The following is a 16700-nucleotide window of genomic DNA, read 5'->3' on the forward strand; positions in this document are numbered from 1 at the left end:
TAATTTAAACTAAAGCTGCGCTTGTGGAATAAGTTGTGAATGCGGTATATTTTTGGGGATTAACTTTACACGTTCTCCATCTTCAGTGTTCCCCTGGCTTAGTCTTGCCACGTGCTGTAAAGTTTGGAAGGGTGATTTAACTTACAAAAATAAAAAAAACCAAAACGTCGGAGCTCCCCGATTCCCATGCATAGACTGTGTTCACCTGTTTGAACGCTCTGCAGGACTCCGTCTAAGATGTTCACCCTCTTGAAGACTCAAACCCACACGCTACTCTTTCAGAAAAGTATTCAAGCATGTGTGTAAGCCCTATGGAAAGCAGCTGCTTTATGTACAGGTTGAAGTGCTTTGCTGCTTAATAACGGAGTTAAAAATTCAGATCTCAAATTAAATCTGCGGCTAATTTTAAGCAGGTGAGTTAGCTTACCAGACTCCCTGGGACTATTCAGTTGCTTAAAGTTAACCATCTTGAATGCTTTGCTGCACCAGGGTCTATACTGTAGAAGTAGGAATCCTCAATGGATCTGTCACTGTCTAGTAATTATTTGTCTGTATAAAAGTTAACAAGTCATAACTCGAGCCTGTCAACCACGGCAGGAGGCTGTTAAATCTTTCATGTGATGGTGGTTTCGTTTTAGATTATTTAAGCAAATCACCAGGCTCTCCTTGAACATCGACAATGTTTCTTTCCCCATAACTTTTCGGTTTTTCAAAGTAAATGCCGAATGTATGATTTCCATATTCTGTCTCCTGTTTTATATTTATATCTTCATTTCGACAGATCAAAGCTTTCACTTTCTATACAATATGTATTCACCACACACTCATGAATATATATACATATATATACATGCGCAGTTACTCACAGAAGAAGCGAGAAACATCATTTCCATGTGATGTAAATGAGCATAACCTCAGAGCTCTCACAGAGCTGTGCTTATTTGCACCACCTGCAGATCCGACCCTTCCACTTCTCATATCTGGCAAGTTGGGGTAGGAAAAGCTGCAGAAATCCCTGAAAACTTTGAAGACCAAACTGTGCCCTTGATTTTCCAACGGAACTTTGCCCGAGTGCTTAAACAAAGGAATAATGTGTGATCCCAAATATTCCAGCTTCTCCGGGATGTTTACATTGCGAAGGTGGTTGTACATGGAACGGATAATCGAGTGCCTATACCTTCCTTTTATCGTGCTCTTTTGCTGACGAACTTTTGCGGAAGTGACATCTGTGGCACAGCACTTGTCGTGCGTCTTGTTCTATCGATCCATTAGTTTAGAAATGACTTTATTTTCATACAAAAAAAAAAAAAAAGTGACTCAGTTTTCTTCTATTTGCTTGCAACCCACGGGCAATCTGCTTGCAATCTGAAGAATGCATTGCTTTTATTTCTTAGTATGTCATGTTTTCCTATTGCAATGGAAAAAAAAAAAAAAGGTAATTGTGCTTTTTAATTTCAGAGTTGAAACTTGATAGAACGTTTCTATGCTGAGTTACAGCTACATGTGTGCAATATTTGTCTTGCAAAGTGAAATTCCCAATATCTGCCTTGCTTTGATAACCATTGCTGCACTGTAGATGAAGTCTCAGCAGAGCAACTCACTTTCTCTTCATCTGCTGATAGAATAAAACACTTAAACCTGGGTTCTCACCTGTGTAAATCAGCATCCTTCCAGGGAAAGGGCCAAGCATACTGAATTTCAGTAGGTGAAGATTTGGCTCTTAATACTAGGTTTGACAGCACTGCTTCCCGTAAACTTGCATTCAACAGTAGCTCTGAAAAGAAAAATATTTTGAGAGTCTCAAAAATGAACACAAAAGAGGAACATTTATTACTGGTTTAAGCACTTAATATGGATTTGAGTTTAAACCGTGTGCTGAAAGAGAACAAATTTCTTCTTAAAATCTGTTCAAATGTAGGTATACTTCTCCTCTAAGAAAGGTTAAAAGCTGTTGGCTTGGTGGCAAGTGGAGCATTTCTTCCAGAGGCAATCATGTTACTGGAGCAATAGAGTGACCACAGTGCTCAGGCTATTTTATTTTATTTTATTTTATTTTATTTTATTTTATTTTTACTCTACTGACTTGAACTTATGTTGTGAGCGGCTGTAGACTAACAGATCTAAACACCACACATTTGGGGGACCCTGTTGGAAATTTCCCAAAGAATCCACATCCTTTGGCAACCTGGGAAAGGCAAGGAGAAAGTTAGAAGAAAACTCTGAAGAGAAGCAAAATTCAAGGTAAAAAAATGAAGATGTGGTGAAGGGGGAGGGAGAAAAGGGTCATTGCAAGTCATGTGTCTAGCAAATCTGTATTGCGTGGAAGCCTAGAGTCCATCGTACAAGCGCTCACCTCAGTTAATATTTTTCTTAAATTTTAGGAAACAAATAAACCCAGAGCTTGTTCTATGAGCAACAGTTGCTATATGATTTAAAAGTTGGAATTATTTGTTTGGTGATGCCAGTTTTTTGGGCTCGATTCTCACTCAGCTGGGGAAAATCACTGTCAATCACTGATTTGCACCTAAACCAGCTGTGGGCTCTTTTGCTGAATGAGGCTCCCAATGGCTGTGCAGGTCAGCAGGTGGGAAAGATCAGCCTCACTCACCTGCCTATAAACATCGAATTTCTGGGCGTTTGGGTAAGGATTAAGGTTTTTAGCAGCACTGACTGTGTCTGGCTCCCTGGGTGTGGCTGCTGCTTTGCTGGTGTTCGTATCAGAGTACAGCAGTGTAGAAACTTCATTTCTCCAAGCTTCTAAGGTAACTAATAACAGAAGCAAGACTTTTACTGAGCTTGTTTTCTCCTAAATTTAGTCAGACTTATTAGAAGGATTTTTTTTTTTTAATGCACAATGATATTACTTTTTTTCCCCCCTGTTTAAATTGGTATCTAATAGTTTGCTTAGAAACCAACTTTATGTCACTTTGTAATGGTGCACCACCCTAAGAAAACTGGGTTTTGTTTTATTCTTTCTTTTCCAAGGCTCACTGGAAGATGTTTTATTTCTCGGTATCTCTTCAGTCCTTTTGTTGCAGTTATAAAACTGGAGTTTTGAGGGTGTAAGGGTTTGTATGTTTTGGTCTCAGTGTAACGGGGGAGAAATAAATCCTCACAGTCATAGAGGAACACAGACATGGGAAGTAGCAGGGTAGGGAAAAAATGTGAACAAAAATGGAAAAAAAAAAAAATGTTTGCACATCTTGCCAAAGCTTTAACTACTTGGATGACTGGCTGGGATAGAAAATGGTTTCTGAATGGTGTGTTACACGTGACTGACTACTGTAGAAATCACCTGAAATGTTTCTAGGTGGGAAACCACAAATTGCAACTCAACGTGCCCCCAGGCTGTTTTCAAGATAAAGAATGCTTTTTTTTTTTTTAATTGTTTTGGTATTATGTCATAACTAAAGCTGTATGTGAAGAGATGTGGAACCAGAGGTTTAAAAACTATTATCAGACTGCTTTTAGACTCTGACATTAGAAAGTTGCTCATTAAAGAAATTATCTTTGAGATTTTTCTATATTTCAGTATTTTCCTCAATTTATTTTCCTCTTGTAAAATATATGTATGTGTTTTCTGATGGAAATATTTTGGAAGTGGTTAAGCAGAGCACAAAAGAGCCCAGTATTTCAGGTGAGAATTGCAGTTATAAGAGCATACGGCCATGACAATGAACTGTGAAGAAGAGAGATCCCAGATTTATGTATTTTTTTCTACTTATCAGCAGAAAAAAACCTTCTGTTTAATGTACTTTTTATATGATTTATATTGGATCAATCCCATCAAATTAAATACTTACCAGAAGTAAAATATTCCAGCCCACCAAAGTGCTGAAATGCATATTTGCAAATAAATCTAAGCAGACACTGGAAATGTTTCCCTGTTTTATATAGAAAGCCTCATTTTAATCTGCTGAAGTGGGTGTGCTTACGGTGAGAGATCTAAAGGCTGTCACTGAAGCTTTGGGCAGTGCTGCCCTGCGCCCAGGCCCGTTGTGCCTGGGGCTCGTGATGGGGTGCAGCATCCTCCAGCCATCGGTACCCACAGCACGGGGAAAGGGCGATGAGATTAAGGTTGGGAATTACTTCTTTGTCCTGAGACAGAGTTCTCACCCGTGAATAAATCCAGGATGACATCAGGTCAGAAGCTTTATCTGCAGTTGCAGACCTTTTTTTCATCTTGGTACATTAGTAAGGATCCCAGGGGGCTGAGCTCGACCCTGCGAACTGCTCATCGCCTCCAGCGGCAGGCGTGTCCCGCTCTGGGTGAAGGAGAGGGACATCTCCGTGTGTGCTGTGTGGTGGCTTTGCCCATCTCGTGGCTGTGTTGCTGCTGCGTGGGTAAGGTGGGACAGGAGAAACACCCCTGGGAAGTGTTGGGTGTAGGCAGGTATAGCGTTTACAAGCTGTTGAAAATGAGTGGCTGCCATCTAAGGGCTGGCCAGGAAAATAATATTACACTTTTGTCTTGATTCTAAAGCCAGCTTTGGGTTATGGTGAGAACCAATTTTTTGGGAGGGTGCTTTGGTCGTGGAAACTTTCAACTTCCAGTACAACAAACACTAACGTGGCATTAGAGCCCCTGGGACCCTGAGACGAGGGTGAAATCGGGGTGGGGTGAGGCTTTGGCAGGATTTGCTGTGAGCGTCCTGCAGAGCTCGTGTCTGCTTCGGTGGTGGTGGAGGAGCACGGGAGAACCTCTGAGCAGCAGTGGGAGGAAGAGCTGCTGGGGAAGGGGGATGTGGAGCAGCCCTGGAGAACAGGGCGGGAGTGGGGGGAAGGTCTCCAGGGAGGAGTGCTGATCCTGAGGGCTGGAATTGCCCCTCAGCAAGTGGTGAGGCTTGGAGATAAAACGGGGAAAATGTACCAGAGTATGAACCCCCAGCAGGGCATGAACTCTGGGCGTGGGTGTTGGTGTGTGGGACTGTCATTGTTCGCATAAAGCTTTCTGAAAATCCACGCGATGCTAAATAGGGAAACTTGGGTCGGACTGATGGAGAGAAGGAATAGCGATCGCATTGGGCTGCGAGTTGCTGCTTTTAAGCCTGTGCTGTTTGATTTCCCCTTCTGTGTCTGTGGATCGGCTCACTTGTCTCTTCCGGGCTATGATTAGTTGTGCTACATTCACCCAACTCATTGACAGGGGGAATGTGCTCTTACAACACAAGAACAATTTCCTCCTGTGCATTTGCATTCCTGGCTTTGTCTCGTCATTCATGTCAGAATGTCAAGCGGAGAAACATATGCTTTCAAATGGAGTTTCTGTAAACCATTTGGATCAATAAGGACTGTCTGTCTGCATATTTGTAACATCTGCCACAGAGGAATATGAAGCTCTATCAATTCAGTGGCTTAGTAAACCATATTTTACTCCTGACTGTAGCTTGTTTACATTCAGTGACAGGGGGAAAAAAAAAAAAAAAATATCGGTGCTGTGGACGCAGCAGAGGTCCATTGTGAAGGAAGTCTCGCTTTTTGGAAAGTGGATGTCTCATCTTTTTGCACGCAGCAAACACGTGCCATGCTGACAGGCTGGGGGGTTAATCCATGGACGTGTCACTCAGCTCCTGACAGCTCAGTGCAGCTGCTGATCACCCCTGGGCTGCCCCAAAGGCCGCTGCTGGCAACAACTTTGATTATTCCGAGACGGCACCTGAAAAACCTGCCAGGGTGTCAGAAGGAGAAGCCACCTACCTGGGGCGGGGGGAGTGTCTGCCCACAGTCCATGGGTGCAGCGAAGGCTCCCTCGTGCTCTGCCTGATGGGGCTGGGGGGACGAGGGGCACGTCTAAGGGCTGAAACATCACAGCCAGAAAATGTCTGTGGAAGGCAGCGGTGGGGAAGATCTCAGCAATAGGGACGGTACCGCAGCGCGGGGCAGGATAACAGCTTCCTTGGCCCCAGAGCGAAGCTCCTGAAGTGTGTGGGTCTGTTGCCATGAGAAACCATGAGGTCGCAAAAGCAGCATCCTACAGTACCGACGTGGATGTGAAACAGGTAGGCAAGTCCCAGACCTGCAGTTACAAAGCCTGCTTAGTTCCACGGTATTAAGTGCTGTGAAAAGTGTATTAAACATTTTATTAAGCACTCGAGCAGCAGATGGTGAAAGAACCTGAAATGTAAAGTGTTAAAATAGACCATCAATTTAATTACTCTTTATCGCTTAATCCCTTTACCTGTGTGGCTTGTTTAAAGGGAAATACTTTCCTGCTCTTCTGGGGGGAATTGCAGAAGACAGCAGCAGCCCTCTGGGAGGGAGGGGAATCGGGGAAAGCTGTTGCCAGGGGGAAAAGACTTGACCTTCAGCAGGACTAAGGCATCAGCAGAGATGCTCGTGATGGAGACCAGCCTGGCGAGCAGCGTGCTGGCCCTGGCTTTCCAGGTCAGCGTGGGGTGGAGCGAGACGCAAGGTGCGGTGCCAGCAGCTAGGAACTACCCCGCTCTCGAACAGAGATCGTGGGGTTTAGTTTTACCTGGAGGTGGGGAATGGAAAGTGCTCCTGCCTTGGGTGGAACTGCTACGGGTTGGCAGCGCTGGCCTCTTCGAGGCTGGCAAGCAGATTTACTTCAGTGGTTGTGACTTAAATCTTCCTGGCTTGACCTTGAACTGTTATAGACAAGTGTTAAGAAGATAGTTCTTTAAAAAAAAAAAAAAAAATAATTCAGTAAAGCCTAAGGTAAAATTTCTAGCTTTTTCCTTGCCAATAAAGAGCTTATTTTCTCAAAGACAAAAGCTTCTCAATGTGTGGGATTTGATGAGAAGATAAGATAATAATGTAGTTAGGGGGAGAAAAAAAAAAATGTCCATCTCTGAAGTTTCTGATCCTTCTTGATGTTTGGTTTGTTTTTTTTTTTTTTATTGGAATGTATTGCTCAAAATTTTCTTGAGTTGAAGTTTGATCAAAGCTTACGTTGGAACGGAGGGTCTGTAATTCATCTGGTTGGGAAAGGCATAGGATTTTGTGTTTTAGCTGGTCATTATTACACAAATAATAAGTTGCAAACTAAAAGTATTCATAGTTAAATGTAAAAATTTCATTTTGCTTTTGTTTTTTAAAGTAGTAATTAATTGGAAATAATTAACATTAAATTACTCACCTGGCTTTATAATGGGTTTATTAAGTTGTTATTGAGAGATTGAATGGTGGCACGTGTTGATTATGTTTAGATGTCACTTGTCTTTGTTTTTTCAAACACTAGAAAGAAATAACTCAAGTCTTCTGACAGAAAAAAAAAAAAAAAGGTTAAAAATGATGCTGTGATTGAGTCTAAGACACTCAAAGTCTCCAAACTATTAAATTTCAGCGGATTTATAAGCTTATAACTCCGCAGAACCTCTTTGATAGTCCCTGATCAAAGCAGAAGTCAGCTCACCATTATTTCGTGCATGTTGTGTCAGGTGCGGGGATTTCAAAGCTGTTTCACTACTTTGGATGATTAATTCAAACCCATAACCCTAATATTTGGGGAAGGGTTTAGTGTTTGGTGGTGTGTGGTTTTTTGTTTGTTTTTTTTTTACTTTCATCAGTTTTGAAACTTTCATTGTTAATATGGAAACGTATTCAAAAATGATCGGAAAACTTCAGACAACAAGTTCTTGTGGTGTTGTGCCGGGAGAAAATACCGAAGAGAGGATTTAAATCACAGTTATTAACTGAGACGCCCAAAGCACTTGCCATTTGGTTCTCTGGGCAGAGCCTCGTGCTGTGGGGCCTTTGATCATCTGCTGGATCCCCTCTGTTGCGGTCCTACGGATAATGTACAAGTAGATGGGTATTTGTGGAATTCTGATCATGTAAGAGGTTTCACATTAATCAAACCTTCAGCATAAATAAAAATTATTTAGCCTTCGGTTAGATACCCAGTATATCCCACCTTTGTGGGTCGTTCAGACTTTAGGTCCCACGAAAACATCCAACTGTTCGAAAATTTATTAAAAAAATAGAAGTTTTTCAGCGCCATAAGCAGATGTTACTTCACTCCTAATGTTGTACGGCGAGAGAAAGTACATTTCAAGGACTATTAATGCAGAGACCATTAAATAAACTGCAAGCAAATATCGCTTATATTCTATTAATGCTAATGTTGTTTGTGTTTTTCAGTTGTCTTTGGCTAATTTAGTTCAATAACTCGTGAAGCATCTGCTATTGTCTATACATTTTTAAAAAGAGATTAAATTTGCACGCAAGCACAAAGGCAACGTTACCTCTTGTGATGGGGGTAGGAAGGAGTGATTATTTGTGTCTGTATTTTCAGTATTACAGCTCTGGTTCACAGAGCAATAATTTTAAAAACACCAAGAATTATTTTAAGTGAATCAGTCTGCCGAACTGGAAGCATTTTTGAGGAATCGGGGACAAAAAAAAGGTTCTTCTGCCCGATTGAAAACATTGAAATTAAAATGTTTTGTTATTCTCTTTAGGTAGATTTTTATTTTTGCTGTAAAGTGTTTGAAATGACTCTTTTTTTTTTTTTTTTTTTTTTTTTTTTTTTGGGGGGCTGGCTTTCCTTTGCCTTTAAGGCTGCTGTGATACATGTGGTATACGTAAGTTTTTTTGGAGAGGGGGGGTGTGTTTGTATGGGCTGGGGTTTTATTGTTTGTGGGTTGTGTCAGTGTTTTGTTATTGAGACAAAGAAGAGTAATGTCCCGAAGAAAATGGTCCCAAGGTCTTGGCCTTACCAGCAGGGAATTATTGGCTGTCTAGTAGAATCTCGTATTTCCAGCTGTTATCTTTGTGGCAAAATCATAATCCGCTCTTCTAACTCGGGCTTCCCAGACAACCCAAAATTTTGCTGTATTGTCATAGCTGGCATAAATAAGGATAATTCTCTATGAAACGGGATCTATCACATAGTGCCTAATGATGTCACCTCGGGGCTTGACCCCTCTTCACTGTGATGGGCACAGTTAGCAATTTTCTCAGATTTCCAAACCCGAATTAAAACAAAACAAAACAAAAACAAAACCAAAAAAAAAAAAAAAAAAAAAAAAAAAAAAAAAAAAACAAAAAAACCCCATCTGGTTTTAACTGAAGGAGAAGAAAAGCAGGGGAAAGCAGTAGCGTTTAACTCGCCCCAACACGACGGTGTACCGCGTTCCTGCCCACCAGGCATGACTCCCTACCAAGGTTGCAGGTGGACAATGGCTTATTTGTAAGCAAGGTTTGCTGGAGGTATGTCTGATTGCCTCAGGAAAATGGGATGAACTGATCTTTTTCTTGTGTCCTTCCCATGTGCTTCAGGAGTTTACCAACGCTAATTGCTCCTTGCTCTTCCTTTTGGGATCTGTCAGCATGAAAACCCTTTTCCTTCCTGAAGGAGGGCTCCACTCTGCGTTGGAAGTGCCTCACACATCTGATACTTCCTCCACTGGCCTCACCTTTTTGTTCACAGAGGAATTTAGGAATAGCTATGTTCTTGCTGGCGGATGTACGTTCATAAGGGAGAGGAAAAATGGGGTGGGGGTGTGGAAATCAGCAGGTGAGACGTGAAATCCTTTTAAAAAAAAATCTGAATTTCTGTGTCTGTTTAGCGAGAAAGGTTTGAAAGAAAACTTTGCCGCTTGAATACAATATATTAAGTTTCTCATTAATATAATCGTCAGTGCAAGCAAGAAGATTTCTCAACTTGGTGTATATTTATCCTTGAGGTTGGTTTTGTTTCCTGCTGTACCAGCTGCTTCCCTGTATTTCCCTGGCACCTCTTGTCACAGCCCCTCCAGCAGCGTTTCATGGGGTCGGTGCTGGATGAAGTGGAAAGCAAAGTTAGTTGTCGGGCTCCAAGACATAACAATTGCTGTTTTATTTTCCTTTCCTTTTTTTTTTTTTTTTTTTTTTTAGTAAGTTATCTTTTCAGCTGTTCCGCAGTGCCCTTTATTTTAACACAACCACTGTCAAACTGAGTCCAGGGCTGGGAACTTGGGGCTTGAGCAGAGGCTTGGCCCTATCTGGACCTCTGCAGCACGGACTGATGCCTTGGTGCTTGCCACCTGCTGCCCGGGGCAGGCACTCGCCTTCCCACCAAGACAAGAAGCATTTGTGGTCTGATTTCTACCAAAATATTTTGTGTTCCTCAACCTCTCCCGTTCGGGCACTATGAACCTGTCGTTGTCCCCGCAGATGCAGGAGAGATTACAACTGTGCTGGGGCATCCAGAATCGATCCCGTCTGTGAGTGTGTCAGGGTTCAGGCTGTTGTAGAGGACGGGCAATCAGCTCCTGTCAACTTTTAAGGAGAGAAGAATGGTTTGAATCCTCCTCTGTCATCTGTAACCTAACTCCTAATCTTGATCTATAATTTCTTCTGCTTTTTAGATTTTTATCGTAGGCAGTTGTGAGGTGTGAATGAAGTCACGGGTCGGGTACAGGTCTCGGTCAGCAAGTACCTGTGCAGCGTAACTCGGTCCGGTTTGCGTGTGTGGATTTGTTTTATACGGGGCAGCTCAATTTGCATATGTGAATTGCCTAAATTTGAGTTGTGTGACCTTTTTAATCGTTTTGGCTTTTACATGTGAACTAATTCTGTGTCAGCCAAATACTGCCTTAATTAGAAAACAAACTACGCAGCCTGGCACCTAATGTTTCCATTAGCTTGTTTAAATAGTCTGCGGATGTGGAGTTGGGCCAGATTGTTTATTCCGAGTGTATTTTTTCATTGGATTATTGGGACGTAATAATTGATATATCACTGATCCATTATGAAACTATAGATGTGTTTGTGGAGTTTAATTGAAATATTTACTCCTATGCAGCAGTATAGGCTTTTCCTTTTTCAATACTAAGTAAGAAAAGCCAAATGGTTTGATGGTGTATTTAAGATATACCTCCCTTTCTCAAAAATATTCATATTTTGCTCATATTTGAAATGCATCTTTGAGCTTTTTTTTATGTATAAAGCAAGCTATTGTTTTCCTTTAAACCTTCAGCATGGATATCCTCACTTTTTGAAGCAGGAAACTGAAATAAGGACTTTTTTTTTTTTGGTCAGAAAGCTAGGAAATATTTTTTCTTGGAGTGCATTTCCTTTGAAAACTGACCAATTGTTTCCACTTTTTTTTTTTTAAGTCTTTTAGTCAGGTGTAAAGAGATAAGTTGCTAAAAGACAAATCCATTCTTAATACTAGAAAAGATCTCTTGCTATCTCTTAACAACTGAGTTGCACTAAGAAGCACTTTTGAGGAAGAGCTTCAAAAGATTTTTTTTTTTGAAAATGCGCCTCTATTATGTCAACTGGATCATCCTTTGTGACCCTTTCAAAAGGAGAATAGTTTGAAGCAGCCTGTTTTTTCCCTTCTGAAAAGGCACAATGGTAAGTGTGGGGGTTATTTCTGTCTGCACCACCCTTACGCTCACTTTTTCTTGTGTAAACCTGCTGCACGGGCTCTACGTGGTAATTTGGAAGGAGGGGACTAGAAAAAGAGCAAGACCTGAGCGTTGCCCTGCTCGGCTCTGGCCTCCCCCCCAGCCTGCAGAGGGGCTGAGACCCTCGAGTGCCCGCGGAGCTGCACGGCCGAGGGTGTGCAGAGGGTCTGAGCTGCTGGTTCTGCTCCAGCCTGGCTTATGTTCACCTCTGCTGGGGCGCTGGGCGCTGCACGCTCCTGGGGGTGCTGGGCTCTGGTCAGCTCGGTAACCCAGAAAGCTGCTGGTGGAGGAGAGATGAATAACAAACCCACTGGACAGGATCCTCCTTACCCAATCCAGCCAGACTTTGCTGGGAGTCCATTGCTTTATTCTCAGCCTTTTCCTGGCTGTAGATGTCTCCCACCCCATAAAGCTTCTGCCCGTGCTCAGTCACTGTCCTTTGAACCAGCTGTGTTAGTGGATCCTCCAGAGGTTCCTGGTCCAAACGTCTCCCCCGTTCAGATCTAGGCTGGCCTTTCTGTGAGAGGCAGCTTCTTTCTCAAATCCCTTTTCTCTGAGTTTTTGTCTGGAAGGATGTAATCATGCCCTGTCAGCCAGAGCTTCTCTGTTTTGGAGAGAGTAATGACATTCTACCACATTTCTTGAATGATGTGCTGACTTGTTGGGTTGGGTTTTTTTTCCAGTAAAGTTCATGATAAAACAAACTGTTTTAAGCAGGCATTGGTTTCCAGTAACTCTTACTTCCCAGCCAGAAAGATGAATTTATGATGGTGGTGTTGATGCTTTTTCAAGCAGCTGTATGAGTCAGCCTAGTTAAAGCCCTTACAGCGGACTTCGGTAGCTGTTCTCCCAAAGAGATGAGACGAATGCACGCTGCGGGCTGGAGCCTGAGGGAACAGCAGTGGTGCACGCTCTCCCCAGTGCAGTATTTAAACCCCAAACCAAAAGATGAAAGCGTATATAAGCGGGGAGAAAATGGATTTGTTTTGCATGACTTAAGTGACTGTTGTGTTGATGTTTATCCGTGCGCTTTTAAAATGGGAAGCTGGGAGCAGGAGGGAAGAGGAACGTGCTGTTTTACTGCTCCGTGGAGGTCCCTCTCTGGCGTGTGCGAGGGTAATGATCCTTCTGTGTCCCTGTGAGCCTCCAGCTGGCTCTGAACCGCACCGCGCTTTGCGCTGCTGAGTCACGAGTGACCAAGGGTACCGAGGCACAGAAAACGGCACGCAGCCCGCCTGTCCCTCGCTGGTTGTATTGTGGAAGGAATTTTTGTCAGATGCTGTTGAAAATTTGAGACCACTGGAAAGTGGTTTTTATTATCCTTTGAGGCTGCTTAGGTTTGAAGCTTCTTCCCCTTCCTGCATTGCATATCTTGCAATTTTATTTTTTTTTTTTGCTGTTGACACCAACTGTATGTTTAGATCATTTAAACTGTTTCATTGTTATCTTGAAACCTTAAATGATTTGTGGGTTTAGGATAAACCCTTTGTCTCCACTTCCTAGGCAAAATGTTTTTATTTGTACAAGTATCTGAGCAGAGGAGTGAAGCCTTTTTTTTTTTTTTTTTTTTTTTTTCTGTAATGATACCTATTGCTGAAGATTCACTGCCTCTGCCCGCAAAGCAGCATTTCTGATGGAAGGAAGGGGAAACATTTTTAATCCAGTATAATGACAAGTTCATTCCAAAATATCAGAAATGATCCTCTCCAGTGTTGCCTCTCTTGCTTACCGAAGTCACCAGTTTCTTGTAATTTGAGGCATGTTTAAAATGCCTGCTGTGCTGTGAAGGTTAATTACGGAGGAGTTGGAACTGGGGACCATCTCCTAGACAGATTGACAAACTGCAATGCTACCTCATAGCTTGTTAAATCCTGTAACCCCCCGTCCTGTCCAGGAATAAAGATTCATCGCCCTATCTGCCACTTGGTTTGACTCGGGTTTCCTTCAGCTAGAAATAGTTCCCACCTTTATCAAAGTGCAGCTCTAAAAGCTGACGGTGTCCGTCTGAGCACCCACAAATTCAAACTTCTCCGTTGTGTCTCAAAGCAGGAAAAGCCCTTTCCCTGTTTGAGATGAGAGGTCAGCTGCTGTTGCTGTGGTTCTTGTAATCATTATGGGTGTCACCACTGGAATATGGCAACGGTCACCCTCCTGGTCACTCCTGAATCACCGTGGAAGCTGACTGGTAACGGGGAGAGATGGATATGGACATATCTGTAATAAAAATCATAATTTCGGAGTGATCTTGCTGATTAGATTTCTGTGTTAGCTGTGAAATCTGGACTTTTAGAGGATTCAGAGCCACCATCAGGGTACTGGCACAGGGTGGGAACTGTAAGAAAATACACCCATCCCTAGCGTACAGATAGCCAGTACAGTCTTACGAGTTACCATGGTTCTTAAACATGGAAAAAAAAAAAAAAAATCTGTGTAGAAGGAGCAAAAACACCCTGGAGGACTGTACAAATAGAGGTTTCAGTTCTTACTTCAGAAGGTGAAGGAATGAAAACATACCTGGGGTAACTTTTGTTCATATACAGGATGGATTCTCTTATTCTTTTATCTGTAGTAGTGCCCACGGTCAGTTTGAATCCCAAAGCCTTGGCAGCAACGTCTCCAGTTCATCTTGGTATTCCTGGAAGGAACTGTCTTTCTGCAAGAAATTTTTTTTCCTGGAAAAGGGAGAAATTATTATTGCTAATACTCTGCTTTCATTCCCAGATAACGAGTATTTTTATTATAACATTACATGAGCAATTTAGGATTTAAACCAAAAAAAAAAAAAAAAATCACACCAGGACAATGCAGAAGAACGGATGCAGTGAGAGTTAAGGCCACCAGCATGTTTTGAAAGCGTAGGGCAAAAGACAGGGTGTGGCTTTCTCTTCTGGAGGAAAATTCACGAACTCTCCACCTTTTACCAATCATTTATTTCATCTGGAAGAAAAGAGACTCCGACTAATCTCTCTGGAAGTCCCTCTGCCTGTTCTTCAGCCAGGATTTACAGTCCTGGGTAGATTCCCATCAGCGGTGTACTGTCTCTTAAATGAACCTTAAAGGGCTCATTTCCTTAGTTATAACACTATTTTATTTAATTACACTTCCTGAGGAGAAGCCATTCTATTTTATGTTGAACACCGCTGTCCGCATGGGAAGTGAGAGGTGGATAGAGCTGGTAAAAATCCATTGCAATTAAGCCTTTTGTGACAGTAACGAAGCTGTGACCATACCACCGTGATATCTGGAAAGGGCTTTTCTCCAACATTGCTTTCTTGGTTTTTGTTCTTGGACGAATTCAAAGCGTTTTATAAAAATGATTGATTTAACAAATCTTTTTCAAAAATAATGTGCTTTCGGGTGGTGTTTGTTTTTTTTTGTTTGTTTGATTTTGGTTTGGTTTTTTTTTTTAGGTTTTACTTGCTGCAAAATGTTGTCTCGTTCCAAGTCCTTTGTCTGAAAAACTTTGAAATTACTTCAGTTTAGCTGAAATAAATCTTTCTGTGAATTCAAAGGGGAATTTAGTGTCTGCTCCGGGAGAGACTGGTTTTCACCTTTAGTTGGAGGTAAGCAGGCTGGTAAAAGGGAAGATAACTGATCTTTGACATGCATCAGCTCCGGGTTCCCTGCTGTCCGGACGGATGAGGGAAAGCAGATGTTTTTCATGTTATTTCTGAAATGTCCGTTGTGACTTCTGCAGCCGTTCTGCCCGTCTCTCTCTAAGGTGGGAGCTTAGCGCTTTCTGTGCGAGTTAGGAGTCTCCCTGCTGCTTTGATTTCTTAAGCGCAACTCAGGTGGGATACAAAGCCAGGCTTAGTGCAATAAACCTGGTAGACTTTCACCTTTTCAGCCAGGTCAGAGGATTGATGTATAGACCCTCACTACGCCTTGCTGCTGATACATGTGGAAGTGGTTAAATCTAGAGACGAAAAAGATGAAATCAGTTGCGTAGCTGTAGCAGTTGATATCAAAGAATAAAAGACAAAAGAAATGACAAAACTGTGGTCTTTACCTGTCTGATAACTTTTCTTCGGCTTCCCCACCAGCAATGCTCTTCCTTAATCTCAGCCCTAATGGATACTTGCTTATTTTTAATGTGAGATTCCGGGGGCACGTTGGGGATGTTCTTACTGTACGTGAACTACTCGATCTTTCAATTCCTAGACGAAAGTCTTTAAAGTTTTTCAAGTTTAGTGAAGAATCTTTAAAATGAATGGTGCTTAGGCAGAGTTTGGGGGTAAACTGAGTGAGTTTAATCACAACTGGAAGACTTCCCCCCTCCTCCCCCTTAAAAAGGGGGGTGAATCTAATTTTCTTAGAATGCAAATTGTTGGGAAAATTATTACAGACTATGTTTGTTCTTGTATTGAGAGTTAACTATGGGACTGAAAATAAAGAAATATTTTGTTTCCAGTAAATTCTTACCTCCTTCCAAGTGACAAAACTTCATCGCTGAGGACAGCTGAGCCACATGGGAACAGGCACTGGAGGGATTTTTGGCTGCAATAGATTGAAAAGCTGCTTCCTAGTAAATAATGGATACTTGGATAATGGTAAAAAACTCTCAGAATTTAATTACTAAAGGTTAAGGGTTTGGAAGCCGCTCAGGCACGCTGTTTTGGGACACTGTAAAATTCAGACCTTTAAACTATTTTCTGGTATTTTTTGTTTTTGTTTTTTTTCTTGGGAAAAAACACAGTGATGTTGCCCACCTTTGCACCAAAAACGTTCTGAAATGAGTCCAAGCTGCTTAAATTCTCTTTTGTTGGGTGATCTGGATGGACGCTGAAAAAAAATCTCAGCTTAATAATTAAAAATTAAAAGGATTAGGAAGCTACCTGATGGATGGCATCTCTTGTAAACTCCGATTGCTTCATTTTGCAGTGAGAGGCCAACTGCCCAGTAAATGGCAGGGAGATCCTTCAGCATCACCACGTTATTTCTGGTGCAAAAGGATGGCAAAAAATAAAGGTGTACCAAGTTCAGCCTCTTTCAGAAACTGTCCTGTTTGATTTCTGGGTTGGATTTGGCGTTAATATGCAAGTAGCGTGCCAAGCCGTTTGACAGCCCTGTCTCTGGGCAGTAACTTGTTTTCTGGGATGAGCTGGTGCATCCCCAGTGATGCTGTAATTTGTGCTCACCTATAACTGGATGTTAGTGTCTGCAATAGTTCTTGAGGCCTCCCCAGCGTCCCCACAACAGTTTATTTTGCTTCCATGTGCCTGCCCTGTGAACATCAAGGGTAGAGCTGGCAGGCTTGAGTAGATCTTATAAGCACTTACGTGTGACAGAAAATCAGCCGACACATAATCAATTTATTTCTCTGGTGCAAAGAAATAATAG

Source organism: Athene cunicularia, assembly GCF_003259725.1.
Source record: "Athene cunicularia isolate RWA chromosome 6 unlocalized genomic scaffold, athCun1 chr6_part2, whole genome shotgun sequence".
NCBI classification, from domain to species: domain Eukaryota; kingdom Metazoa; phylum Chordata; class Aves; order Strigiformes; family Strigidae; genus Athene; species Athene cunicularia.